Below are 26,705 nucleotides of genomic sequence, written 5' to 3' on the forward strand. Positions count from 1 at the left end.
AAGTGATTTCGGCGGAGAAATATATATATATATATATATATATATATATATATATATACGCGCACACACACACATATATATAAACGTATTCTCCGTTGAGATATTGCAGCCGCTGCTGTGTCCAGGCCCAGGAGCCTTAGCACTGTGCTGTGATGTCACTCAATACCACTGACATCACTAGGTGTAAACAACATCTCTCCTTTGCTGTGTATGTGACTATGGAGCTGTTTGGTGATGTCGTCTATTATGGCCTTCATAGAAGCAACAGGAGATTGTTGCATCCATCTAGAACCCTCAGAACTACAGTGCTATGATGTCACTCACTTCCACAGGCCTTGCAGAGTGTAAACAACAACAACCCAGCTTTGTTGTGTATGTAACCATAGGGATTTGTGATGTCACCTAGAACCTTCACAGCAGCGACAGCTTTATGAGGAGCATCAGCACTGCTCTGCCTGAGCAGAACCATCACCGCCATAGGTTGTCAAATAACCCGGATTTAACCCACACAGGTAAGTCCAATGGGGTGCAGGCATGTCCTCTATGCTTACAGCTTCCCGTGGGTGTTGGTTTGATACCGTTTGGGGACAGCCAAGGAGGCATCTGCAGGCAACAAAGGTAGGTGTGTGCTTGTGTGTGTGTTTCCTATGCAGATCCTAAGCCCAGTGTCACATGCAAGTAGGAGGAGTAAGAAGGGTTCCTGGCAAATCCGGGTTATGGATTGCATTTAAAAAGGCCCCGTGGGAGTGCAATGGGCCCCTGTCTTGCTGCTTAGCAATAATGGTATGGGTTTAGGTTCTGCTGTGTGTACTGGTGGTTGACTGCCCCCCAGCCCAGAGTGTGCATGGAAAATTGTCTGGCAGCCTCCCTGACAGCAAGCAGTGATAGTGCCCATGAAGGGGACCTTGTTGGGCCCGCCCCTTTCACGGTTATCGCTTCTCGGCCTTTTGGCTAAGATCAAGTGTAGTATCTGTTCTTATCAGTTTAATATCTGATACGTCCCCTATCTGGGGACCATATATTAAATGGATTTTTGAGAACGGGGGCCGATTTCGAAGCTTGCTTCCGTCGCCCTATGCATTGACCCGATATGGCAGTATCTTCGGGTACAGTGCACCACCCCCTTACAGGGTTAAAAAGAAAGATTCCTACTTTCATTGCTACCTGCTTGCTGGCTAGCCAGCTAGCCAGCCCTGTGGGCCTTGCTGCTGCTGCTGCAGCCAAAAAACAAAAGGTGGTGCTGCTGCTGCTTCTGCTGCTTCTGCTTCTGCTTGTGTCTGGCCGCTGTTGGAGCGTCCAGGCACAGGACTTCTGCTGCTGCTGACTAAATGGCCTCCTTAATTGGATCATTTGAGTAGCCAGCACACCTGTGCAGGTAGGGCATGACATGATAGGCAGCTGCCTTGATAGCGGGTGGGTGCTGAATGTTCCTAATTGACAAAATAAGATTAATGCTTATGAAGAAATATAAAATCTCATCCCTTCCCCAATATCGCGCCACACCCCTACCCCTTAATTCCCTGGTTGAACTTGATGGACATATGTCTTTTTTCGACCGTACTAACTAGTAACTATGTAACATAACATGGGGGGGGTCTCCTGGCTGTTCACACAGGTGTGTCATTGCTGTACATTGACCATGCATTGCTTCTGTGGTATTGCAAAGGCAAAGACAAATGCTTCCAGCCATCCATTGCACTAATGGATTGGTCATCAGCTGGCTGTCTATGTCCCGCATCAATATAGACCAAAGTACAGAGGGTTAGGCTATGCTATTGTGCACCTACCTGATGCATCAGAAGGTGCGAGGCCCTTGCTAAATTCTGTGCACAGACTTTGAGATCTATACTTTAGACTGTATCTAAACCTGCTCCAACATGGACTGACATTCTGGCCTACTTTCAGCCGATGCGACTTGTCTGTCGCTGAACAGTCGCTTTTTATGTATTCAGCACCTATGTATAATGTTGTAAAAATGCTCTAGAAGCTAAAGTCGCAGAAATGTCACACATATTTGGCCTGCAACTTTCTGTGCGACAAATTCAGACAGGAAAAATCAGTATAAATCCTTAGAAAATTATCCCCCAGTGTCTCCATCTGCTGGCGGTATTGAATAAGCATTGCTGCACTGATGGGGTATGCATTAGACGAAAAAAAAGAAGAAAAAGAAGAATAATACGCCCAGAAAAGAGGCGAAAAGGAGAAAAACGTAAAAAAACGTGAAAAAAAAGTAAGAGGAAGAGAAGGGAAAAAAAGGTGGAAATGGGTTTAAAAGTGATTTCGGCGGAGAATATATATATATATATATATATATATATATATATATATATATATATATACGCGCACACACACACATATATATAAACGTATTCTCCGTTGAGATATTGCAGCCGCTGCTGTGTCCAGGCCCAGGAGCCTTAGCACTGTGCTGTGATGTCACTCAATACCACTGACATCACTAGGTGTAAACAACATCTCTCCTTTGCTGTGTATGTGACTATGGAGCTGTTTGGTGATGTCGTCTATTATGGCCTTCATAGAAGCAACAGGAGATTGTTGCATCCATCTAGAACCCTCAGAACTACAGTGCTATGATGTCACTCACTTCCACAGGCCTTGCAGAGTGTAAACAACAACAACCCAGCTTTGTTGTGTATGTAACCATAGGGATTTGTGATGTCACCTAGAACCTTCACAGCAGCGACAGCTTTATGAGGAGCATCAGCACTGCTCTGCCTGAGCAGAACCATCACCGCCATAGGTTGTCAAATAACCCGGATTTAACCCACACAGGTAAGTCCAATGGGGTGCAGGCATGTCCTCTATGCTTACAGCTTCCCGTGGGTGTTGGTTTGATACCGTTTGGGGACAGCCAAGGAGGCATCTGCAGGCAACAAAGGTAGGTGTGTGCTTGTGTGTGTGTTTCCTATGCAGATCCTAAGCCCAGTGTCACATGCAAGTAGGAGGAGTAAGAAGGGTTCCTGGCAAATCCGGGTTATGGATTGCATTTAAAAAGGCCCCGTGGGAGTGCAATGGGCCCCTGTCTTGCTGCTTAGCAATAATGGTATGGGTTTAGGTTCTGCTGTGTGTACTGGTGGTTGACTGCCCCCCAGCCCAGAGTGTGCATGGAAAATTGTCTGGCAGCCTCCCTGACAGCAAGCAGTGATAGTGCCCATGAAGGGGACCTTGTTGGGCCCGCCCCTTTCACGGTTATCGCTTCTCGGCCTTTTGGCTAAGATCAAGTGTAGTATCTGTTCTTATCAGTTTAATATCTGATACGTCCCCTATCTGGGGACCATATATTAAATGGATTTTTGAGAACGGGGGCCGATTTCGAAGCTTGCTTCCGTCGCCCTATGCATTGACCCGATATGGCAGTATCTTCGGGTACAGTGCACCACCCCCTTACAGGGTTAAAAAGAAAGATTCCTACTTTCATTGCTACCTGCTTGCTGGCTAGCCAGCTAGCCAGCCCTGTGGGCCTTGCTGCTGCTGCTGCTGCAGCCAAAAAACAAAAGGTGGTGCTGCTGCTGCTTCTGCTGCTTCTGCTTCTGCTTGTGTCTGGCCGCTGTTGGAGCGTCCAGGCACAGGACTTCTGCTGCTGCTGACTAAATGGCCTCCTTAATTGGATCATTTGAGTAGCCAGCACACCTGTGCAGGTAGGGCATGACATGATAGGCAGCTGCCTTGATAGCGGGTGGGTGCTGAATGTTCCTAATTGACAAAATAAGATTAATGCTTATGAAGAAATATAAAATCTCATCCCTTCCCCAATATCGCGCCACACCCCTACCCCTTAATTCCCTGGTTGAACTTGATGGACATATGTCTTTTTTCGACCGTACTAACTATGTAACTATGTAACATAACATGGGGGGGGGTCTCCTGGCTGTTCACACAGGTGTGTCATTGCTGTACATTGACCATGCATTGCTTCTGTGGTATTGCAAAGGCAAAGACAAATGCTTCCAGCCATCCATTGCACTAATGGATTGGTCATCAGCTGGCTGTCTATGTCCCGCATCAATATAGACCAAAGTACAGAGGGTTAGGCTATGCTATTGTGCACCTACCTGATGCATCAGAAGGTGCGAGGCCCTTGCTAAATTCTGTGCACAGACTTTGAGATCTATACTTTAGACTGTATCTAAACCTGCTCCAACATGGACTGACATTCTGGCCTACTTTCAGCCGATGCGACTTGTCTGTCGCTGAACAGTCGCTTTTTATGTATTCAGCACCTATGTATAATGTTGTAAAAATGCTCTAGAAGCTAAAGTCGCAGAAATGTCACACATATTTGGCCTGCAACTTTCTGTGCGACAAATTCAGACAGGAAAAATCAGTATAAATCCTTAGAAAATTATCCCCCAGTGTCTCCATCTGCTGGCGGTATTGAATAAGCATTGCTGCACTGATGGGGTATGCATTAGACGAAAAAAAAGAAGAAAAAGAAGAATAATACGCCCAGAAAAGAGGCGAAAAGGAGAAAAACGTAAAAAAACGTGAAAAAAAAGTAAGAGGAAGAGAAGGGAAAAAAAGGTGGAAATGGGTTTAAAAGTGATTTCGGCGGAGAAATATATATATATATATATATATATATATATATATATATACGCGCACACACACACATATATATAAACGTATTCTCCGTTGAGATATTGCAGCCGCTGCTGTGTCCAGGCCCAGGAGCCTTAGCACTGTGCTGTGATGTCACTCAATACCACTGACATCACTAGGTGTAAACAACATCTCTCCTTTGCTGTGTATGTGACTATGGAGCTGTTTGGTGATGTCGTCTATTATGGCCTTCATAGAAGCAACAGGAGATTGTTGCATCCATCTAGAACCCTCAGAACTACAGTGCTATGATGTCACTCACTTCCACAGGCCTTGCAGAGTGTAAACAACAACAACCCAGCTTTGTTGTGTATGTAACCATAGGGATTTGTGATGTCACCTAGAACCTTCACAGCAGCGACAGCTTTATGAGGAGCATCAGCACTGCTCTGCCTGAGCAGAACCATCACCGCCATAGGTTGTCAAATAACCCGGATTTAACCCACACAGGTAAGTCCAATGGGGTGCAGGCATGTCCTCTATGCTTACAGCTTCCCGTGGGTGTTGGTTTGATACCGTTTGGGGACAGCCAAGGAGGCATCTGCAGGCAACAAAGGTAGGTGTGTGCTTGTGTGTGTGTTTCCTATGCAGATCCTAAGCCCAGTGTCACATGCAAGTAGGAGGAGTAAGAAGGGTTCCTGGCAAATCCGGGTTATGGATTGCATTTAAAAAGGCCCCGTGGGAGTGCAATGGGCCCCTGTCTTGCTGCTTAGCAATAATGGTATGGGTTTAGGTTCTGCTGTGTGTACTGGTGGTTGACTGCCCCCCAGCCCAGAGTGTGCATGGAAAATTGTCTGGCAGCCTCCCTGACAGCAAGCAGTGATAGTGCCCATGAAGGGGACCTTGTTGGGCCCGCCCCTTTCACGGTTATCGCTTCTCGGCCTTTTGGCTAAGATCAAGTGTAGTATCTGTTCTTATCAGTTTAATATCTGATACGTCCCCTATCTGGGGACCATATATTAAATGGATTTTTGAGAACGGGGGCCGATTTCGAAGCTTGCTTCCGTCGCCCTATGCATTGACCCGATATGGCAGTATCTTCGGGTACAGTGCACCACCCCCTTACAGGGTTAAAAAGAAAGATTCCTACTTTCATTGCTACCTGCTTGCTGGCTAGCCAGCTAGCCAGCCCTGTGGGCCTTGCTGCTGCTGCTGCAGCCAAAAAACAAAAGGTGGTGCTGCTGCTGCTTCTGCTGCTTCTGCTTCTGCTTGTGTCTGGCCGCTGTTGGAGCGTCCAGGCACAGGACTTCTGCTGCTGCTGACTAAATGGCCTCCTTAATTGGATCATTTGAGTAGCCAGCACACCTGTGCAGGTAGGGCATGACATGATAGGCAGCTGCCTTGATAGCGGGTGGGTGCTGAATGTTCCTAATTGACAAAATAAGATTAATGCTTATGAAGAAATATAAAATCTCATCCCTTCCCCAATATCGCGCCACACCCCTACCCCTTAATTCCCTGGTTGAACTTGATGGACATATGTCTTTTTTCGACCGTACTAACTATGTAACTATGTAACATAACATGGGGGGGGGTCTCCTGGCTGTTCACACAGGTGTGTCATTGCTGTACATTGACCATGCATTGCTTCTGTGGTATTGCAAAGGCAAAGACAAATGCTTCCAGCCATCCATTGCACTAATGGATTGGTCATCAGCTGGCTGTCTATGTCCCGCATCAATATAGACCAAAGTACAGAGGGTTAGGCTATGCTATTGTGCACCTACCTGATGCATCAGAAGGTGCGAGGCCCTTGCTAAATTCTGTGCACAGACTTTGAGATCTATACTTTAGACTGTATCTAAACCTGCTCCAACATGGACTGACATTCTGGCCTACTTTCAGCCGATGCGACTTGTCTGTCGCTGAACAGTCGCTTTTTATGTATTCAGCACCTATGTATAATGTTGTAAAAATGCTCTAGAAGCTAAAGTCGCAGAAATGTCACACATATTTGGCCTGCAACTTTCTGTGCGACAAATTCAGACAGGAAAAATCAGTATAAATCCTTAGAAAATTATCCCCCAGTGTCTCCATCTGCTGGCGGTATTGAATAAGCATTGCTGCACTGATGGGGTATGCATTAGACGAAAAAAAAGAAGAAAAAGAAGAATAATACGCCCAGAAAAGAGGCGAAAAGGAGAAAAACGTAAAAAAACGTGAAAAAAAAGTAAGAGGAAGAGAAGGGAAAAAAAGGTGGAAATGGGTTTAAAAGTGATTTCGGCGGAGAAATATATATATATATATATATATATATATATATATATATATATATATATACGCGCACACACACACATATATATAAACGTATTCTCCGTTGAGATATTGCAGCCGCTGCTGTGTCCAGGCCCAGGAGCCTTAGCACTGTGCTGTGATGTCACTCAATACCACTGACATCACTAGGTGTAAACAACATCTCTCCTTTGCTGTGTATGTGACTATGGAGCTGTTTGGTGATGTCGTCTATTATGGCCTTCATAGAAGCAACAGGAGATTGTTGCATCCATCTAGAACCCTCAGAACTACAGTGCTATGATGTCACTCACTTCCACAGGCCTTGCAGAGTGTAAACAACAACAACCCAGCTTTGTTGTGTATGTAACCATAGGGATTTGTGATGTCACCTAGAACCTTCACAGCAGCGACAGCTTTATGAGGAGCATCAGCACTGCTCTGCCTGAGCAGAACCATCACCGCCATAGGTTGTCAAATAACCCGGATTTAACCCACACAGGTAAGTCCAATGGGGTGCAGGCATGTCCTCTATGCTTACAGCTTCCCGTGGGTGTTGGTTTGATACCGTTTGGGGACAGCCAAGGAGGCATCTGCAGGCAACAAAGGTAGGTGTGTGCTTGTGTGTGTGTTTCCTATGCAGATCCTAAGCCCAGTGTCACATGCAAGTAGGAGGAGTAAGAAGGGTTCCTGGCAAATCCGGGTTATGGATTGCATTTAAAAAGGCCCCGTGGGAGTGCAATGGGCCCCTGTCTTGCTGCTTAGCAATAATGGTATGGGTTTAGGTTCTGCTGTGTGTACTGGTGGTTGACTGCCCCCCAGCCCAGAGTGTGCATGGAAAATTGTCTGGCAGCCTCCCTGACAGCAAGCAGTGATAGTGCCCATGAAGGGGACCTTGTTGGGCCCGCCCCTTTCACGGTTATCGCTTCTCGGCCTTTTGGCTAAGATCAAGTGTAGTATCTGTTCTTATCAGTTTAATATCTGATACGTCCCCTATCTGGGGACCATATATTAAATGGATTTTTGAGAACGGGGGCCGATTTCGAAGCTTGCTTCCGTCACCCTATGCATTGACCCGATATGGCAGTATCTTCGGGTACAGTGCACCACCCCCTTACAGGGTTAAAAAGAAAGATTCCTACTTTCATTGCTACCTGCTTGCTGGCTAGCCAGCTAGCCAGCCCTGTGGGCCTTGCTGCTGCTGCTGCAGCCAAAAAACAAAAGGTGGTGCTGCTGCTGCTTCTGCTGCTTCTGCTTCTGCTTGTGTCTGGCCGCTGTTGGAGCGTCCAGGCACAGGACTTCTGCTGCTGCTGACTAAATGGCCTCCTTAATTGGATCATTTGAGTAGCCAGCACACCTGTGCAGGTAGGGCATGACATGATAGGCAGCTGCCTTGATAGCGGGTGGGTGCTGAATGTTCCTAATTGACAAAATAAGATTAATGCTTATGAAGAAATATAAAATCTCATCCCTTCCCCAATATCGCGCCACACCCCTACCCCTTAATTCCCTGGTTGAACTTGATGGACATATGTCTTTTTTCGACCGTACTAACTATGTAACTATGTAACATAACATGGGGGGGGTCTCCTGGCTGTTCACACAGGTGTGTCATTGCTGTACATTGACCATGCATTGCTTCTGTGGTATTGCAAAGGCAAAGACAAATGCTTCCAGCCATCCATTGCACTAATGGATTGGTCATCAGCTGGCTGTCTATGTCCCGCATCAATATAGACCAAAGTACAGAGGGTTAGGCTATGCTATTGTGCACCTACCTGATGCATCAGAAGGTGCGAGGCCCTTGCTAAATTCTGTGCACAGACTTTGAGATCTATACTTTAGACTGTATCTAAACCTGCTCCAACATGGACTGACATTCTGGCCTACTTTCAGCCGATGCGACTTGTCTGTCGCTGAACAGTCGCTTTTTATGTATTCAGCACCTATGTATAATGTTGTAAAAATGCTCTAGAAGCTAAAGTCGCAGAAATGTCACACATATTTGGCCTGCAACTTTCTGTGCGACAAATTCAGACAGGAAAAATCAGTATAAATCCTTAGAAAATTATCCCCCAGTGTCTCCATCTGCTGGCGGTATTGAATAAGCATTGCTGCACTGATGGGGTATGCATTAGACGAAAAAAAAGAAGAAAAAGAAGAATAATACGCCCAGAAAAGAGGCGAAAAGGAGAAAAACGTAAAAAAACGTGAAAAAAAAGTAAGAGGAAGAGAAGGGAAAAAAAGGTGGAAATGGGTTTAAAAGTGATTTCGGCGGAGAAATATATATATATATATATATATATATATATATATATATATATACGCGCACACACACACATATATATAAACGTATTCTCCGTTGAGATATTGCAGCCGCTGCTGTGTCCAGGCCCAGGAGCCTTAGCACTGTGCTGTGATGTCACTCAATACCACTGACATCACTAGGTGTAAACAACATCTCTCCTTTGCTGTGTATGTGACTATGGAGCTGTTTGGTGATGTCGTCTATTATGGCCTTCATAGAAGCAACAGGAGATTGTTGCATCCATCTAGAACCCTCAGAACTACAGTGCTATGATGTCACTCACTTCCACAGGCCTTGCAGAGTGTAAACAACAACAACCCAGCTTTGTTGTGTATGTAACCATAGGGATTTGTGATGTCACCTAGAACCTTCACAGCAGCGACAGCTTTATGAGGAGCATCAGCACTGCTCTGCCTGAGCAGAACCATCACCGCCATAGGTTGTCAAATAACCCGGATTTAACCCACACAGGTAAGTCCAATGGGGTGCAGGCATGTCCTCTATGCTTACAGCTTCCCGTGGGTGTTGGTTTGATACCGTTTGGGGACAGCCAAGGAGGCATCTGCAGGCAACAAAGGTAGGTGTGTGCTTGTGTGTGTGTTTCCTATGCAGATCCTAAGCCCAGTGTCACATGCAAGTAGGAGGAGTAAGAAGGGTTCCTGGCAAATCCGGGTTATGGATTGCATTTAAAAAGGCCCCGTGGGAGTGCAATGGGCCCCTGTCTTGCTGCTTAGCAATAATGGTATGGGTTTAGGTTCTGCTGTGTGTACTGGTGGTTGACTGCCCCCCAGCCCAGAGTGTGCATGGAAAATTGTCTGGCAGCCTCCCTGACAGCAAGCAGTGATAGTGCCCATGAAGGGGACCTTGTTGGGCCCGCCCCTTTCACGGTTATCGCTTCTCGGCCTTTTGGCTAAGATCAAGTGTAGTATCTGTTCTTATCAGTTTAATATCTGATACGTCCCCTATCTGGGGACCATATATTAAATGGATTTTTGAGAACGGGGGCCGATTTCGAAGCTTGCTTCCGTCGCCCTATGCATTGACCCGATATGGCAGTATCTTCGGGTACAGTGCACCACCCCCTTACAGGGTTAAAAAGAAAGATTCCTACTTTCATTGCTACCTGCTTGCTGGCTAGCCAGCTAGCCAGCCCTGTGGGCCTTGCTGCTGCTGCTGCAGCCAAAAAACAAAAGGTGGTGCTGCTGCTGCTTCTGCTGCTTCTGCTTCTGCTTGTGTCTGGCCGCTGTTGGAGCGTCCAGGCACAGGACTTCTGCTGCTGCTGACTAAATGGCCTCCTTAATTGGATCATTTGAGTAGCCAGCACACCTGTGCAGGTAGGGCATGACATGATAGGCAGCTGCCTTGATAGCGGGTGGGTGCTGAATGTTCCTAATTGACAAAATAAGATTAATGCTTATGAAGAAATATAAAATCTCATCCCTTCCCCAATATCGCGCCACACCCCTACCCCTTAATTCCCTGGTTGAACTTGATGGACATATGTCTTTTTTCGACCGTACTAACTATGTAACTATGTAACATAACATGGGGGGGGTCTCCTGGCTGTTCACACAGGTGTGTCATTGCTGTACATTGACCATGCATTGCTTCTGTGGTATTGCAAAGGCAAAGACAAATGCTTCCAGCCATCCATTGCACTAATGGATTGGTCATCAGCTGGCTGTCTATGTCCCGCATCAATATAGACCAAAGTACAGAGGGTTAGGCTATGCTATTGTGCACCTACCTGATGCATCAGAAGGTGCGAGGCCCTTGCTAAATTCTGTGCACAGACTTTGAGATCTATACTTTAGACTGTATCTAAACCTGCTCCAACATGGACTGACATTCTGGCCTACTTTCAGCCGATGCGACTTGTCTGTGGCTGAACAGTCGCTTTTTATGTATTCAGCACCTATGTATAATGTTGTAAAAATGCTCTAGAAGCTAAAGTCGCAGAAATGTCACACATATTTGGCCTGCAACTTTCTGTGCGACAAATTCAGACAGGAAAAATCAGTATAAATCCTTAGAAAATTATCCCCCAGTGTCTCCATCTGCTGGCGGTATTGAATAAGCATTGCTGCACTGATGGGGTATGCATTAGACGAAAAAAAAGAAGAAAAAGAAGAATAATACGCCCAGAAAAGAGGCGAAAAGGAGAAAAACGTAAAAAAACGTGAAAAAAAAGTAAGAGGAAGAGAAGGGAAAAAAAGGTGGAAATGGGTTTAAAAGTGATTTCGGCGGAGAATATATATATATATATATATATATATATATATATATATATATATACGCGCACACACACACATATATATAAACGTATTCTCCGTTGAGATATTGCAGCCGCTGCTGTGTCCAGGCCCAGGAGCCTTAGCACTGTGCTGTGATGTCACTCAATACCACTGACATCACTAGGTGTAAACAACATCTCTCCTTTGCTGTGTATGTGACTATGGAGCTGTTTGGTGATGTCGTCTATTATGGCCTTCATAGAAGCAACAGGAGATTGTTGCATCCATCTAGAACCCTCAGAACTACAGTGCTATGATGTCACTCACTTCCACAGGCCTTGCAGAGTGTAAACAACAACAACCCAGCTTTGTTGTGTATGTAACCATAGGGATTTGTGATGTCACCTAGAACCTTCACAGCAGCGACAGCTTTATGAGGAGCATCAGCACTGCTCTGCCTGAGCAGAACCATCACCGCCATAGGTTGTCAAATAACCCGGATTTAACCCACACAGGTAAGTCCAATGGGGTGCAGGCATGTCCTCTATGCTTACAGCTTCCCGTGGGTGTTGGTTTGATACCGTTTGGGGACAGCCAAGGAGGCATCTGCAGGCAACAAAGGTAGGTGTGTGCTTGTGTGTGTGTTTCCTATGCAGATCCTAAGCCCAGTGTCACATGCAAGTAGGAGGAGTAAGAAGGGTTCCTGGCAAATCCGGGTTATGGATTGCATTTAAAAAGGCCCCGTGGGAGTGCAATGGGCCCCTGTCTTGCTGCTTAGCAATAATGGTATGGGTTTAGGTTCTGCTGTGTGTACTGGTGGTTGACTGCCCCCCAGCCCAGAGTGTGCATGGAAAATTGTCTGGCAGCCTCCCTGACAGCAAGCAGTGATAGTGCCCATGAAGGGGACCTTGTTGGGCCCGCCCCTTTCACGGTTATCGCTTCTCGGCCTTTTGGCTAAGATCAAGTGTAGTATCTGTTCTTATCAGTTTAATATCTGATACGTCCCCTATCTGGGGACCATATATTAAATGGATTTTTGAGAACGGGGGCCGATTTCGAAGCTTGCTTCCGTCGCCCTATGCATTGACCCGATATGGCAGTATCTTCGGGTACAGTGCACCACCCCCTTACAGGGTTAAAAAGAAAGATTCCTACTTTCATTGCTACCTGCTTGCTGGCTAGCCAGCTAGCCAGCCCTGTGGGCCTTGCTGCTGCTGCTGCAGCCAAAAAACAAAAGGTGGTGCTGCTGCTGCTTCTGCTGCTTCTGCTTCTGCTTGTGTCTGGCCGCTGTTGGAGCGTCCAGGCACAGGACTTCTGCTGCTGCTGACTAAATGGCCTCCTTAATTGGATCATTTGAGTAGCCAGCACACCTGTGCAGGTAGGGCATGACATGATAGGCAGCTGCCTTGATAGCGGGTGGGTGCTGAATGTTCCTAATTGACAAAATAAGATTAATGCTTATGAAGAAATATAAAATCTCATCCCTTCCCCAATATCGCGCCACACCCCTACCCCTTAATTCCCTGGTTGAACTTGATGGACATATGTCTTTTTTCGACCGTACTAACTATGTAACTATGTAACATAACATGGGGGGGGTCTCCTGGCTGTTCACACAGGTGTGTCATTGCTGTACATTGACCATGCATTGCTTCTGTGGTATTGCAAAGGCAAAGACAAATGCTTCCAGCCATCCATTGCACTAATGGATTGGTCATCAGCTGGCTGTCTATGTCCCGCATCAATATAGACCAAAGTACAGAGGGTTAGGCTATGCTATTGTGCACCTACCTGATGCATCAGAAGGTGCGAGGCCCTTGCTAAATTCTGTGCACAGACTTTGAGATCTATACTTTAGACTGTATCTAAACCTGCTCCAACATGGACTGACATTCTGGCCTACTTTCAGCCGATGCGACTTGTCTGTGGCTGAACAGTCGCTTTTTATGTATTCAGCACCTATGTATAATGTTGTAAAAATGCTCTAGAAGCTAAAGTCGCAGAAATGTCACACATATTTGGCCTGCAACTTTCTGTGCGACAAATTCAGACAGGAAAAATCAGTATAAATCCTTAGAAAATTATCCCCCAGTGTCTCCATCTGCTGGCGGTATTGAATAAGCATTGCTGCACTGATGGGGTATGCATTAGACGAAAAAAAAGAAGAAAAAGAAGAATAATACGCCCAGAAAAGAGGCGAAAAGGAGAAAAACGTAAAAAAACGTGAAAAAAAAGTAAGAGGAAGAGAAGGGAAAAAAAGGTGGAAATGGGTTTAAAAGTGATTTCGGCGGAGAAATATATATATATATATATATATATATATATATATATATATACGCGCACACACACACATATATATAAACGTATTCTCCGTTGAGATATTGCAGCCGCTGCTGTGTCCAGGCCCAGGAGCCTTAGCACTGTGCTGTGATGTCACTCAATACCACTGACATCACTAGGTGTAAACAACATCTCTCCTTTGCTGTGTATGTGACTATGGAGCTGTTTGGTGATGTCGTCTATTATGGCCTTCATAGAAGCAACAGGAGATTGTTGCATCCATCTAGAACCCTCAGAACTACAGTGCTATGATGTCACTCACTTCCACAGGCCTTGCAGAGTGTAAACAACAACAACCCAGCTTTGTTGTGTATGTAACCATAGGGATTTGTGATGTCACCTAGAACCTTCACAGCAGCGACAGCTTTATGAGGAGCATCAGCACTGCTCTGCCTGAGCAGAACCATCACCGCCATAGGTTGTCAAATAACCCGGATTTAACCCACACAGGTAAGTCCAATGGGGTGCAGGCATGTCCTCTATGCTTACAGCTTCCCGTGGGTGTTGGTTTGATACCGTTTGGGGACAGCCAAGGAGGCATCTGCAGGCAACAAAGGTAGGTGTGTGCTTGTGTGTGTGTTTCCTATGCAGATCCTAAGCCCAGTGTCACATGCAAGTAGGAGGAGTAAGAAGGGTTCCTGGCAAATCCGGGTTATGGATTGCATTTAAAAAGGCCCCGTGGGAGTGCAATGGGCCCCTGTCTTGCTGCTTAGCAATAATGGTATGGGTTTAGGTTCTGCTGTGTGTACTGGTGGTTGACTGCCCCCCAGCCCAGAGTGTGCATGGAAAATTGTCTGGCAGCCTCCCTGACAGCAAGCAGTGATAGTGCCCATGAAGGGGACCTTGTTGGGCCCGCCCCTTTCACGGTTATCGCTTCTCGGCCTTTTGGCTAAGATCAAGTGTAGTATCTGTTCTTATCAGTTTAATATCTGATACGTCCCCTATCTGGGGACCATATATTAAATGGATTTTTGAGAACGGGGGCCGATTTCGAAGCTTGCTTCCGTCGCCCTATGCATTGACCCGATATGGCAGTATCTTCGGGTACAGTGCACCACCCCCTTACAGGGTTAAAAAGAAAGATTCCTACTTTCATTGCTACCTGCTTGCTGGCTAGCCAGCTAGCCAGCCCTGTGGGCCTTGCTGCTGCTGCTGCAGCCAAAAAACAAAAGGTGGTGCTGCTGCTGCTTCTGCTGCTTCTGCTTCTGCTTGTGTCTGGCCGCTGTTGGAGCGTCCAGGCACAGGACTTCTGCTGCTGCTGACTAAATGGCCTCCTTAATTGGATCATTTGAGTAGCCAGCACACCTGTGCAGGTAGGGCATGACATGATAGGCAGCTGCCTTGATAGCGGGTGGGTGCTGAATGTTCCTAATTGACAAAATAAGATTAATGCTTATGAAGAAATATAAAATCTCATCCCTTCCCCAATATCGCGCCACACCCCTACCCCTTAATTCCCTGGTTGAACTTGATGGACATATGTCTTTTTTCGACCGTACTAACTATGTAACTATGTAACATAACATGGGGGGGGTCTCCTGGCTGTTCACACAGGTGTGTCATTGCTGTACATTGACCATGCATTGCTTCTGTGGTATTGCAAAGGCAAAGACAAATGCTTCCAGCCATCCATTGCACTAATGGATTGGTCATCAGCTGGCTGTCTATGTCCCGCATCAATATAGACCAAAGTACAGAGGGTTAGGCTATGCTATTGTGCACCTACCTGATGCATCAGAAGGTGCGAGGCCCTTGCTAAATTCTGTGCACAGACTTTGAGATCTATACTTTAGACTGTATCTAAACCTGCTCCAACATGGACTGACATTCTGGCCTACTTTCAGCCGATGCGACTTGTCTGTCGCTGAACAGTCGCTTTTTATGTATTCAGCACCTATGTATAATGTTGTAAAAATGCTCTAGAAGCTAAAGTCGCAGAAATGTCACACATATTTGGCCTGCAACTTTCTGTGCGACAAATTCAGACAGGAAAAATCAGTATAAATCCTTAGAAAATTATCCCCCAGTGTCTCCATCTGCTGGCGGTATTGAATAAGCATTGCTGCACTGATGGGGTATGCATTAGACGAAAAAAAAGAAGAAAAAGAAGAATAATACGCCCAGAAAAGAGGCGAAAAGGAGAAAAACGTAAAAAAACGTGAAAAAAAAGTAAGAGGAAGAGAAGGGAAAAAAAGGTGGAAATGGGTTTAAAAGTGATTTCGGCGGAGAAATATATATATATATATATATATATATATATATATATATATATATATATACGCGCACACACACACATATATATAAACGTATTCTCCGTTGAGATATTGCAGCCGCTGCTGTGTCCAGGCCCAGGAGCCTTAGCACTGTGCTGTGATGTCACTCAATACCACTGACATCACTAGGTGTAAACAACATCTCTCCTTTGCTGTGTATGTGACTATGGAGCTGTTTGGTGATGTCGTCTATTATGGCCTTCATAGAAGCAACAGGAGATTGTTGCATCCATCTAGAACCCTCAGAACTACAGTGCTATGATGTCACTCACTTCCACAGGCCTTGCAGAGTGTAAACAACAACAACCCAGCTTTGTTGTGTATGTAACCATAGGGATTTGTGATGTCACCTAGAACCTTCACAGCAGCGACAGCTTTATGAGGAGCATCAGCACTGCTCTGCCTGAGCAGAACCATCACCGCCATAGGTTGTCAAATAACCCGGATTTAACCCACACAGGTAAGTCCAATGGGGTGCAGGCATGTCCTCTATGCTTACAGCTTCCCGTGGGTGTTGGTTTGATACCGTTTGGGGACAGCCAAGGAGGCATCTGCAGGCAACAAAGGTAGGTGTGTGCTTGTGTGTGTGTTTCCTATGCAGATCCTAAGCCCAGTGTCACATGCAAGTAGGAGGAGTAAGAAGGGTTCCTGGCAAATCCGGGTTATGGATTGCATTTAAAAAGGCCCCGTGGGAGTGCAATGGGCCCCTGTCTTGCTGCTTAGCAATAATGGTATGGGTTTAGGTTCTGCTGTGTGTACTGGTGGTTGACTGCCCCCCAGCCCAGAGTGTGCATGGAAAATTGTCTGGCAGCCTCCCTGACAGCAAGCAGTGATAGTGCCCATGAAGGGGACCTTGTTGGGCCCGCCCCTTTCACGGTTATCGCTTCTCGGCCTTTTGGCTAAGATCAAGTGTAGTATCTGTTCTTATCAGTTTAATATCTGATACGTCCCCTATCTGGGGACCATATATTAAATGGATTTTTGAGAACGGGGGCCGATTTCGAAGCTTTCTTCCGTCGCCCTATGCATTGACCCGATATGACAGTATCTTCGGGTACAGTGCACCACCCCCTTACAGGGTTAAAAAGAAAGATTCCTACTTTCATTGCTACCTGCTTGCTGGCTAGCCAGCTAGCCAGCCCTGTGGGCCTTGCTGCTGCTGCTGCAGCCAAAAAACAAAAGGTGGTGCTGCTGCTGCTTCTGCTGCTTCTGCTTCTGCTTGTGTCTGGCCGCTGTTGGAGCGTCCAGGCACAGGACTTCTGCTGCTGCTGACTAAATGGCCTCCTTAATTGGATCATTTGAGTAGCCAGCACACCTGTGCAGGTAGGGCATGACATGATAGGCAGCTGCCTTGATAGCGGGTGGGTGCTGAATGTTCCTAATTGACAAAATAAGATTAATGCTTATGAAGAAATATAAAATCTCATCCCTTCCCCAATATCGCGCCACACCCCTACCCCTTAATTCCCTGGTTGAACTTGATGGACATATGTCTTTTTTCGACCGTACTAACTATGTAACTATGTAACATAACATGGGGGGGGTCTCCTGGCTGTTCACACAGGTGTGTCATTGCTGTACATTGACCATGCATTGCTTCTGTGGTATTGCAAAGGCAAAGACAAATGCTTCCAGCCATCCATTGCACTAATGGATTGGTCATCAGCTGGCTGTCTATGTCCCGCATCAATATAGACCAAAGTACAGAGGGTTAGGCTATGCTATTGTGCACCTACCTGATGCATCAGAAGGTGCGAGGCCCTTGCTAAATTCTGTGCACAGACTTTGAGATCTATACTTTAGACTGTATCTAAACCTGCTCCAACATGGACTGACATTCTGGCCTACTTTCAGCCGATGCGACTTGTCTGTCGCTGAACAGTCGCTTTTTATGTATTCAGCACCTATGTATAATGTTGTAAAAATGCTCTAGAAGCTAAAGTCGCAGAAATGTCACACATATTTGGCCTGCAACTTTCTGTGCGACAAATTCAGACAGGAAAAATCAGTATAAATCCTTAGAAAATTATCCCCCAGTGTCTCCATCTGCTGGCGGTATTGAATAAGCATTGCTGCACTGATGGGGTATGCATTAGACGAAAAAAAAGAAGAAAAAGAAGAATAATACGCCCAGAAAAGAGGCGAAAAGGAGAAAAACGTAAAAAAACGTGAAAAAAAAGTAAGAGGAAGAGAAGGGAAAAAAAGGTGGAAATGGGTTTAAAAGTGATTTCGGCGGAGAAATATATATATATATATATATATATATATATATATATATATATATACGCGCACACACACACATATATATAAACGTATTCTCCGTTGAGATATTGCAGCCGCTGCTGTGTCCAGGCCCAGGAGCCTTAGCACTGTGCTGTGATGTCACTCAATACCACTGACATCACTAGGTGTAAACAACATCTCTCCTTTGCTGTGTATGTGACTATGGAGCTGTTTGGTGATGTCGTCTATTATGGCCTTCATAGAAGCAACAGGAGATTGTTGCATCCATCTAGAACCCTCAGAACTACAGTGCTATGATGTCACTCACTTCCACAGGCCTTGCAGAGTGTAAACAACAACAACCCAGCTTTGTTGTGTATGTAACCATAGGGATTTGTGATGTCACCTAGAACCTTCACAGCAGCGACAGCTTTATGAGGAGCATCAGCACTGCTCTGCCTGAGCAGAACCATCACCGCCATAGGTTGTCAAATAACCCGGATTTAACCCACACAGGTAAGTCCAATGGGGTGCAGGCATGTCCTCTATGCTTACAGCTTCCCGTGGGTGTTGGTTTGATACCGTTTGGGGACAGCCAAGGAGGCATCTGCAGGCAACAAAGGTAGGTGTGTGCTTGTGTGTGTGTTTCCTATGCAGATCCTAAGCCCAGTGTCACATGCAAGTAGGAGGAGTAAGAAGGGTTCCTGGCAAATCCGGGTTATGGATTGCATTTAAAAAGGCCCCGTGGGAGTGCAATGGGCCCCTGTCTTGCTGCTTAGCAATAATGGTATGGGTTTAGGTTCTGCTGTGTGTACTGGTGGTTGACTGCCCCCCAGCCCAGAGTGTGCATGGAAAATTGTCTGGCAGCCTCCCTGACAGCAAGCAGTGATAGTGCCCATGAAGGGGACCTTGTTGGGCCCGCCCCTTTCACGGTTATCGCTTCTCGGCCTTTTGGCTAAGATCAAGTGTAGTATCTGTTCTTATCAGTTTAATATCTGATACGTCCCCTATCTGGGGACCATATATTAAATGGATTTTTGAGAACGGGGGCCGATTTCGAAGCTTGCTTCCGTCGCCCTATGCATTGACCCGATATGGCAGTATCTTCGGGTACAGTGCACCACCCCCTTACAGGGTTAAAAAGAAAGATTCCTACTTTCATTGCTACCTGCTTGCTGGCTAGCCAGCTAGCCAGCCCTGTGGGCCTTGCTGCTGCTGCTGCAGCCAAAAAACAAAAGGTGGTGCTGCTGCTGCTTCTGCTGCTTCTGCTTCTGCTTGTGTCTGGCCGCTGTTGGAGCGTCCAGGCACAGGACTTCTGCTGCTGCTGACTAAATGGCCTCCTTAATTGGATCATTTGAGTAGCCAGCACACCTGTGCAGGTAGGGCATGACATGATAGGCAGCTGCCTTGATAGCGGGTGGGTGCTGAATGTTCCTAATTGACAAAATAAGATTAATGCTTATGAAGAAATATAAAATCTCATCCCTTCCCCAATATCGCGCCACACCCCTACCCCTTAATTCCCTGGTTGAACTTGATGGACATATGTCTTTTTTCGACCGTACTAACTATGTAACTATGTAACATAACATGGGGGGGGTCTCCTGGCTGTTCACACAGGTGTGTCATTGCTGTACATTGACCATGCATTGCTTCTGTGGTATTGCAAAGGCAAAGACAAATGCTTCCAGCCATCCATTGCACTAATGGATTGGTCATCAGCTGGCTGTCTATGTCCCGCATCAATATAGACCAAAGTACAGAGGGTTAGGCTATGCTATTGTGCACCTACCTGATGCATCAGAAGGTGCGAGGCCCTTGCTAAATTCTGTGCACAGACTTTGAGATCTATACTTTAGACTGTATCTAAACCTGCTCCAACATGGACTGACATTCTGGCCTACTTTCAGCCGATGCGACTTGTCTGTCGCTGAACAGTCGCTTTTTATGTATTCAGCACCTATGTATAATGTTGTAAAAATGCTCTAGAAGCTAAAGTCGCAGAAATGTCACACATATTTGGCCTGCAACTTTCTGTGCGACAAATTCAGACAGGAAAAATCAGTATAAATCCTTAGAAAATTATCCCCCAGTGTCTCCATCTGCTGGCGGTATTGAATAAGCATTGCTGCACTGATGGGGTATGCATTAGACGAAAAAAAAGAAGAAAAAGAAGAATAATACGCCCAGAAAAGAGGCGAAAAGGAGAAAAACGTAAAAAAACGTGAAAAAAAAGTAAGAGGAAGAGAAGGGAAAAAAAGGTGGAAATGGGTTTAAAAGTGATTTCGGCGGAGAAATATATATATATATATATATATATATATATATATATACGCGCACACACACACATATATATAAACGTATTCTCCGTTGAGATATTGCAGCCGCTGCTGTGTCCAGGCCCAGGAGCCTTAGCACTGTGCTGTGATGTCACTCAATACCACTGACATCACTAGGTGTAAACAACATCTCTCCTTTGCTGTGTATGTGACTATGGAGCTGTTTGGTGATGTCGTCTATTATGGCCTTCATAGAAGCAACAGGAGATTGTTGCATCCATCTAGAACCCTCAGAACTACAGTGCTATGATGTCACTCACTTCCACAGGCCTTGCAGAGTGTAAACAACAACAACCCAGCTTTGTTGTGTATGTAACCATAGGGATTTGTGATGTCACCTAGAACCTTCACAGCAGCGACAGCTTTATGAGGAGCATCAGCACTGCTCTGCCTGAGCAGAACCATCACCGCCATAGGTTGTCAAATAACCCGGATTTAACCCACACAGGTAAGTCCAATGGGGTGCAGGCATGTCCTCTATGCTTACAGCTTCCCGTGGGTGTTGGTTTGATACCGTTTGGGGACAGCCAAGGAGGCATCTGCAGGCAACAAAGGTAGGTGTGTGCTTGTGTGTGTGTTTCCTATGCAGATCCTAAGCCCAGTGTCACATGCAAGTAGGAGGAGTAAGAAGGGTTCCTGGCAAATCCGGGTTATGGATTGCATTTAAAAAGGCCCCGTGGGAGTGCAATGGGCCCCTGTCTTGCTGCTTAGCAATAATGGTATGGGTTTAGGTTCTGCTGTGTGTACTGGTGGTTGACTGCCCCCCAGCCCAGAGTGTGCATGGAAAATTGTCTGGCAGCCTCCCTGACAGCAAGCAGTGATAGTGCCCATGAAGGGGACCTTGTTGGGCCCGCCCCTTTCACGGTTATCGCTTCTCGGCCTTTTGGCTAAGATCAAGTGTAGTATCTGTTCTTATCAGTTTAATATCTGATACGTCCCCTATCTGGGGACCATATATTAAATGGATTTTTGAGAACGGGGGCCGATTTCGAAGCTTGCTTCCGTCGCCCTATGCATTGACCCGATATGGCAGTATCTTCGGGTACAGTGCACCACCCCCTTACAGGGTTAAAAAGAAAGATTCCTACTTTCATTGCTACCTGCTTGCTGGCTAGCCAGCTAGCCAGCCCTGTGGGCCTTGCTGCTGCTGCTGCAGCCAAAAAACAAAAGGTGGTGCTGCTGCTGCTTCTGCTGCTTCTGCTTCTGCTTGTGTCTGGCCGCTGTTGGAGCGTCCAGGCACAGGACTTCTGCTGCTGCTGACTAAATGGCCTCCTTAATTGGATCATTTGAGTAGCCAGCACACCTGTGCAGGTAGGGCATGACATGATAGGCAGCTGCCTTGATAGCGGGTGGGTGCTGAATGTTCCTAATTGACAAAATAAGATTAATGCTTATGAAGAAATATAAAATCTCATCCCTTCCCCAATATCGCGCCACACCCCTACCCCTTAATTCCCTGGTTGAACTTGATGGACATATGTCTTTTTTCGACCGTACTAACTATGTAACTATGTAACATAACATGGGGGGGGTCTCCTGGCTGTTCACACAGGTGTGTCATTGCTGTACATTGACCATGCATTGCTTCTGTGGTATTGCAAAGGCAAAGACAAATGCTTCCAGCCATCCATTGCACTAATGGATTGGTCATCAGCTGGCTGTCTATGTCCCGCATCAATATAGACCAAAGTACAGAGGGTTAGGCTATGCTATTGTGCACCTACCTGATGCATCAGAAGGTGCGAGGCCCTTGCTAAATTCTGTGCACAGACTTTGAGATCTATACTTTAGACTGTATCTAAACCTGCTCCAACATGGACTGACATTCTGGCCTACTTTCAGCCGATGCGACTTGTCTGTCGCTGAACAGTCGCTTTTTATGTATTCAGCACCTATGTATAATGTTGTAAAAATGCTCTAGAAGCTAAAGTCGCAGAAATGTCACACATATTTGGCCTGCAACTTTCTGTGCGACAAATTCAGACAGGAAAAATCAGTATAAATCCTTAGAAAATTATCCCCCAGTGTCTCCATCTGCTGGCGGTATTGAATAAGCATTGCTGCACTGATGGGGTATGCATTAGACGAAAAAAAAGAAGAAAAAGAAGAATAATACGCCCAGAAAAGAGGCGAAAAGGAGAAAAACGTAAAAAAACGTGAAAAAAAAGTAAGAGGAAGAGAAGGGAAAAAAAGGTGGAAATGGGTTTAAAAGTGATTTCGGCGGAGAAATATATATATATATATATATATATATATATATATATACGCGCACACACACACATATATATAAACGTATTCTCCGTTGAGATATTGCAGCCGCTGCTGTGTCCAGGCCCAGGAGCCTTAGCACTGTGCTGTGATGTCACTCAATACCACTGACATCACTAGGTGTAAACAACATCTCTCCTTTGCTGTGTATGTGACTATGGAGCTGTTTGGTGATGTCGTCTATTATGGCCTTCATAGAAGCAACAGGAGATTGTTGCATCCATCTAGAACCCTCAGAACTACAGTGCTATGATGTCACTCACTTCCACAGGCCTTGCAGAGTGTAAACAACAACAACCCAGCTTTGTTGTGTATGTAACCATAGGGATTTGTGATGTCACCTAGAACCTTCACAGCAGCGACAGCTTTATGAGGAGCATCAGCACTGCTCTGCCTGAGCAGAACCATCACCGCCATAGGTTGTCAAATAACCCGGATTTAACCCACACAGGTAAGTCCAATGGGGTGCAGGCATGTCCTCTATGCTTACAGCTTCCCGTGGGTGTTGGTTTGATACCGTTTGGGGACAGCCAAGGAGGCATCTGCAGGCAACAAAGGTAGGTGTGTGCTTGTGTGTGTGTTTCCTATGCAGATCCTAAGCCCAGTGTCACATGCAAGTAGGAGGAGTAAGAAGGGTTCCTGGCAAATCCGGGTTATGGATTGCATTTAAAAAGGCCCCGTGGGAGTGCAATGGGCCCCTGTCTTGCTGCTTAGCAATAATGGTATGGGTTTAGGTTCTGCTGTGTGTACTGGTGGTTGACTGCCCCCCAGCCCAGAGTGTGCATGGAAAATTGTCTGGCAGCCTCCCTGACAGCAAGCAGTGATAGTGCCCATGAAGGGGACCTTGTTGGGCCCGCCCCTTTCACGGTTATCGCTTCTCGGCCTTTTGGCTAAGATCAAGTGTAGTATCTGTTCTTATCAGTTTAATATCTGATACGTCCCCTATCTGGGGACCATATATTAAATGGATTTTTGAGAACGGGGGCCGATTTCGAAGCTTGCTTCCGTCGCCCTATGCATTGACCCGATATGGCAGTATCTTCGGGTACAGTGCACCACCCCCTTACAGGGTTAAAAAGAAAGATTCCTACTTTCATTGCTACCTGCTTGCTGGCTAGCCAGCTAGCCAGCCCTGTGGGCCTTGCTGCTGCTGCTGCAGCCAAAAAACAAAAGGTGGTGCTGCTGCTGCTTCTGCTGCTTCTGCTTCTGCTTGTGTCTGGCCGCTGTTGGAGCGTCCAGGCACAGGACTTCTGCTGCTGCTGACTAAATGGCCTCCTTAATTGGATCATTTGAGTAGCCAGCACACCTGTGCAGGTAGGGCATGACATGATAGGCAGCTGCCTTGATAGCGGGTGGGTGCTGAATGTTCCTAATTGACAAAATAAGATTAATGCTTATGAAGAAATATAAAATCTCATCCCTTCCCCAATATCGCGCCACACCCCTACCCCTTAATTCCCTGGTTGAACTTGATGGACATATGTCTTTTTTCGACCGTACTAACTATGTAACTATGTAACATAACATGGGGGGGGTCTCCTGGCTGTTCACACAGGTGTGTCATTGCTGTACATTGACCATGCATTGCTTCTGTGGTATTGCAAAGGCAAAGACAAATGCTTCCAGCCATCCATTGCACTAATGGATTGGTCATCAGCTGGCTGTCTATGTCCCGCATCAATATAGACCAAAGTACAGAGGGTTAGGCTATGCTATTGTGCACCTACCTGATGCATCAGAAGGTGCGAGGCCCTTGCTAAATTCTGTGCACAGACTTTGAGATCTATACTTTAGACTGTATCTAAACCTGCTCCAACATGGACTGACATTCTGGCCTACTTTCAGCCGATGCGACTTGTCTGTCGCTGAACAGTCGCTTTTTATGTATTCAGCACCTATGTATAATGTTGTAAAAATGCTCTAGAAGCTAAAGTCGCAGAAATGTCACACATATTTGGCCTGCAACTTTCTGTGCGACAAATTCAGACAGGAAAAATCAGTATAAATCCTTAGAAAATTATCCCCCAGTGTCTCCATCTGCTGGCGGTATTGAATAAGCATTGCTGCACTGATGGGGTATGCATTAGACGAAAAAAAAGAAGAAAAAGAAGAATAATACGCCCAGAAAAGAGGCGAAAAGGAGAAAAACGTAAAAAAACGTGAAAAAAAAGTAAGAGGAAGAGAAGGGAAAAAAAGGTGGAAATGGGTTTAAAAGTGATTTCGGCGGAGATATATATATATATATATATATATATATATATATATATATATACGCGCACACACACACATATATATAAACGTATTCTCCGTTGAGATATTGCAGCCACTGCTGTGTCCAGGCCCAGGAGCCTTAGCACTGTGCTGTGATGTCACTCAATACCACTGACATCACTAGGTGTAAACAACATCTCTCCTTTGCTGTGTATGTGACTATGGAGCTGTTTGGTGATGTCGTCTATTATGGCCTTCATAGAAGCAACAGGAGATTGTTGCATCCATCTAGAACCCTCAGAACTACAGTGCTATGATGTCACTCACTTCCACAGGCCTTGCAGAGTGTAAACAACAACAACCCAGCTTTGTTGTGTATGTAACCATAGGGATTTGTGATGTCACCTAGAACCTTCACAGCAGCGACAGCTTTATGAGGAGCATCAGCACTGCTCTGCCTGAGCAGAACCATCACCGCCATAGGTTGTCAAATAACCCGGATTTAACCCACACAGGTAAGTCCAATGGGGTGCAGGCATGTCCTCTATGCTTACAGCTTCCCGTGGGTGTTGGTTTGATACCGTTTGGGGACAGCCAAGGAGGCATCTGCAGGCAACAAAGGTAGGTGTGTGCTTGTGTGTGTGTTTCCTATGCAGATCCTAAGCCCAGTGTCACATGCAAGTAGGAGGAGTAAGAAGGGTTCCTGGCAAATCCGGGTTATGGATTGCATTTAAAAAGGCCCCGTGGGAGTGCAATGGGCCCCTGTCTTGCTGCTTAGCAATAATGGTATGGGTTTAGGTTCTGCTGTGTGTACTGGTGGTTGACTGCCCCCCAGCCCAGAGTGTGCATGGAAAATTGTCTGGCAGCCTCCCTGACAGCAAGCAGTGATAGTGCCCATGAAGGGGACCTTGTTGGGCCCGCCCCTTTCACGGTTATCGCTTCTCGGCCTTTTGGCTAAGATCAAGTGTAGTATCTGTTCTTATCAGTTTAATATCTGATACGTCCCCTATCTGGGGACCATATATTAAATGGATTTTTGAGAACGGGGGCCGATTTCGAAGCTTGCTTCCGTCGCCCTATGCATTGACCCGATATGGCAGTATCTTCGGGTACAGTGCACCACCCCCTTACAGGGTTAAAAAGAAAGATTCCTACTTTCATTGCTACCTGCTTGCTGGCTAGCCAGCTAGCCAGCCCTGTGGGCCTTGCTGCTGCTGCTGCAGCCAAAAAACAAAAGGTGGTGCTGCTGCTGCTTCTGCTGCTTCTGCTTCTGCTTGTGTCTGGCCGCTGTTGGAGCGTCCAGGCACAGGACTTCTGCTGCTGCTGACTAAATGGCCTCCTTAATTGGATCATTTGAGTAGCCAGCACACCTGTGCAGGTAGGGCATGACATGATAGGCAGCTGCCTTGATAGCGGGTGGGTGCTGAATGTTCCTAATTGACAAAATAAGATTAATGCTTATGAAGAAATATAAAATCTCATCCCTTCCCCAATATCGCGCCACACCCCTACCCCTTAATTCCCTGGTTGAACTTGATGGACATATGTCTTTTTTCGACCGTACTAACTATGTAACTATGTAACATAACATGGGGGGGGTCTCCTGGCTGTTCACACAGGTGTGTCATTGCTGTACATTGACCATGCATTGCTTCTG

The 26,705-nt window shown here is 46.0% G+C and overlaps 12 non-coding genes across 12 annotated transcripts; all 12 read left to right on the top strand.

Moving 5' to 3' along the window:
- The first annotated feature begins 931 nt into the window (after window positions 1-931).
- LOC130349593 (U2 spliceosomal RNA) lies at window positions 932-1,122 on the top strand. Its single transcript, XR_008886884.1, has one exon. It is a non-coding gene; the product is annotated as a U2 spliceosomal RNA (small nuclear RNA).
- A 2,090-nt stretch (window positions 1,123-3,212) lies between these two features.
- LOC130349594 (U2 spliceosomal RNA) lies at window positions 3,213-3,403 on the top strand. Its single transcript, XR_008886885.1, has one exon. It is a non-coding gene; the product is annotated as a U2 spliceosomal RNA (small nuclear RNA).
- Window positions 3,404-5,489: 2,086 nt separating this feature from the next.
- LOC130349595 (U2 spliceosomal RNA) lies at window positions 5,490-5,680 on the top strand. The gene has a single exon (XR_008886886.1). It is a non-coding gene; the product is annotated as a U2 spliceosomal RNA (small nuclear RNA).
- A 2,093-nt stretch (window positions 5,681-7,773) lies between these two features.
- On the top strand, window positions 7,774-7,964 carry LOC130349564 (U2 spliceosomal RNA). Its single transcript, XR_008886860.1, has one exon. It is a non-coding gene; the product is annotated as a U2 spliceosomal RNA (small nuclear RNA).
- Window positions 7,965-10,050: 2,086 nt separating this feature from the next.
- On the top strand, window positions 10,051-10,241 carry LOC130349597 (U2 spliceosomal RNA). The gene has a single exon (XR_008886888.1). It is a non-coding gene; the product is annotated as a U2 spliceosomal RNA (small nuclear RNA).
- A 2,087-nt stretch (window positions 10,242-12,328) lies between these two features.
- Window positions 12,329-12,519, top strand: LOC130349598 (U2 spliceosomal RNA). Its single transcript, XR_008886889.1, has one exon. It is a non-coding gene; the product is annotated as a U2 spliceosomal RNA (small nuclear RNA).
- Window positions 12,520-14,603: 2,084 nt separating this feature from the next.
- Window positions 14,604-14,794, top strand: LOC130349600 (U2 spliceosomal RNA). Its single transcript, XR_008886890.1, has one exon. It is a non-coding gene; the product is annotated as a U2 spliceosomal RNA (small nuclear RNA).
- A 2,092-nt stretch (window positions 14,795-16,886) lies between these two features.
- On the top strand, window positions 16,887-17,077 carry LOC130349568 (U2 spliceosomal RNA). The gene has a single exon (XR_008886863.1). It is a non-coding gene; the product is annotated as a U2 spliceosomal RNA (small nuclear RNA).
- A 2,088-nt stretch (window positions 17,078-19,165) lies between these two features.
- LOC130349601 (U2 spliceosomal RNA) lies at window positions 19,166-19,356 on the top strand. Its single transcript, XR_008886891.1, has one exon. It is a non-coding gene; the product is annotated as a U2 spliceosomal RNA (small nuclear RNA).
- Window positions 19,357-21,436: 2,080 nt separating this feature from the next.
- LOC130349602 (U2 spliceosomal RNA) lies at window positions 21,437-21,627 on the top strand. The gene has a single exon (XR_008886892.1). It is a non-coding gene; the product is annotated as a U2 spliceosomal RNA (small nuclear RNA).
- A 2,080-nt stretch (window positions 21,628-23,707) lies between these two features.
- LOC130349603 (U2 spliceosomal RNA) lies at window positions 23,708-23,898 on the top strand. The gene has a single exon (XR_008886893.1). It is a non-coding gene; the product is annotated as a U2 spliceosomal RNA (small nuclear RNA).
- A 2,084-nt stretch (window positions 23,899-25,982) lies between these two features.
- On the top strand, window positions 25,983-26,173 carry LOC130349604 (U2 spliceosomal RNA). Its single transcript, XR_008886894.1, has one exon. It is a non-coding gene; the product is annotated as a U2 spliceosomal RNA (small nuclear RNA).
- The last annotated feature ends 532 nt before the right edge of the window (window positions 26,174-26,705 follow it).

The sequence above is a fragment of the Hyla sarda genome, unplaced genomic scaffold, assembly GCF_029499605.1.
Source record: "Hyla sarda isolate aHylSar1 unplaced genomic scaffold, aHylSar1.hap1 scaffold_919, whole genome shotgun sequence".
Classification (NCBI taxonomy): domain Eukaryota; kingdom Metazoa; phylum Chordata; class Amphibia; order Anura; family Hylidae; genus Hyla; species Hyla sarda.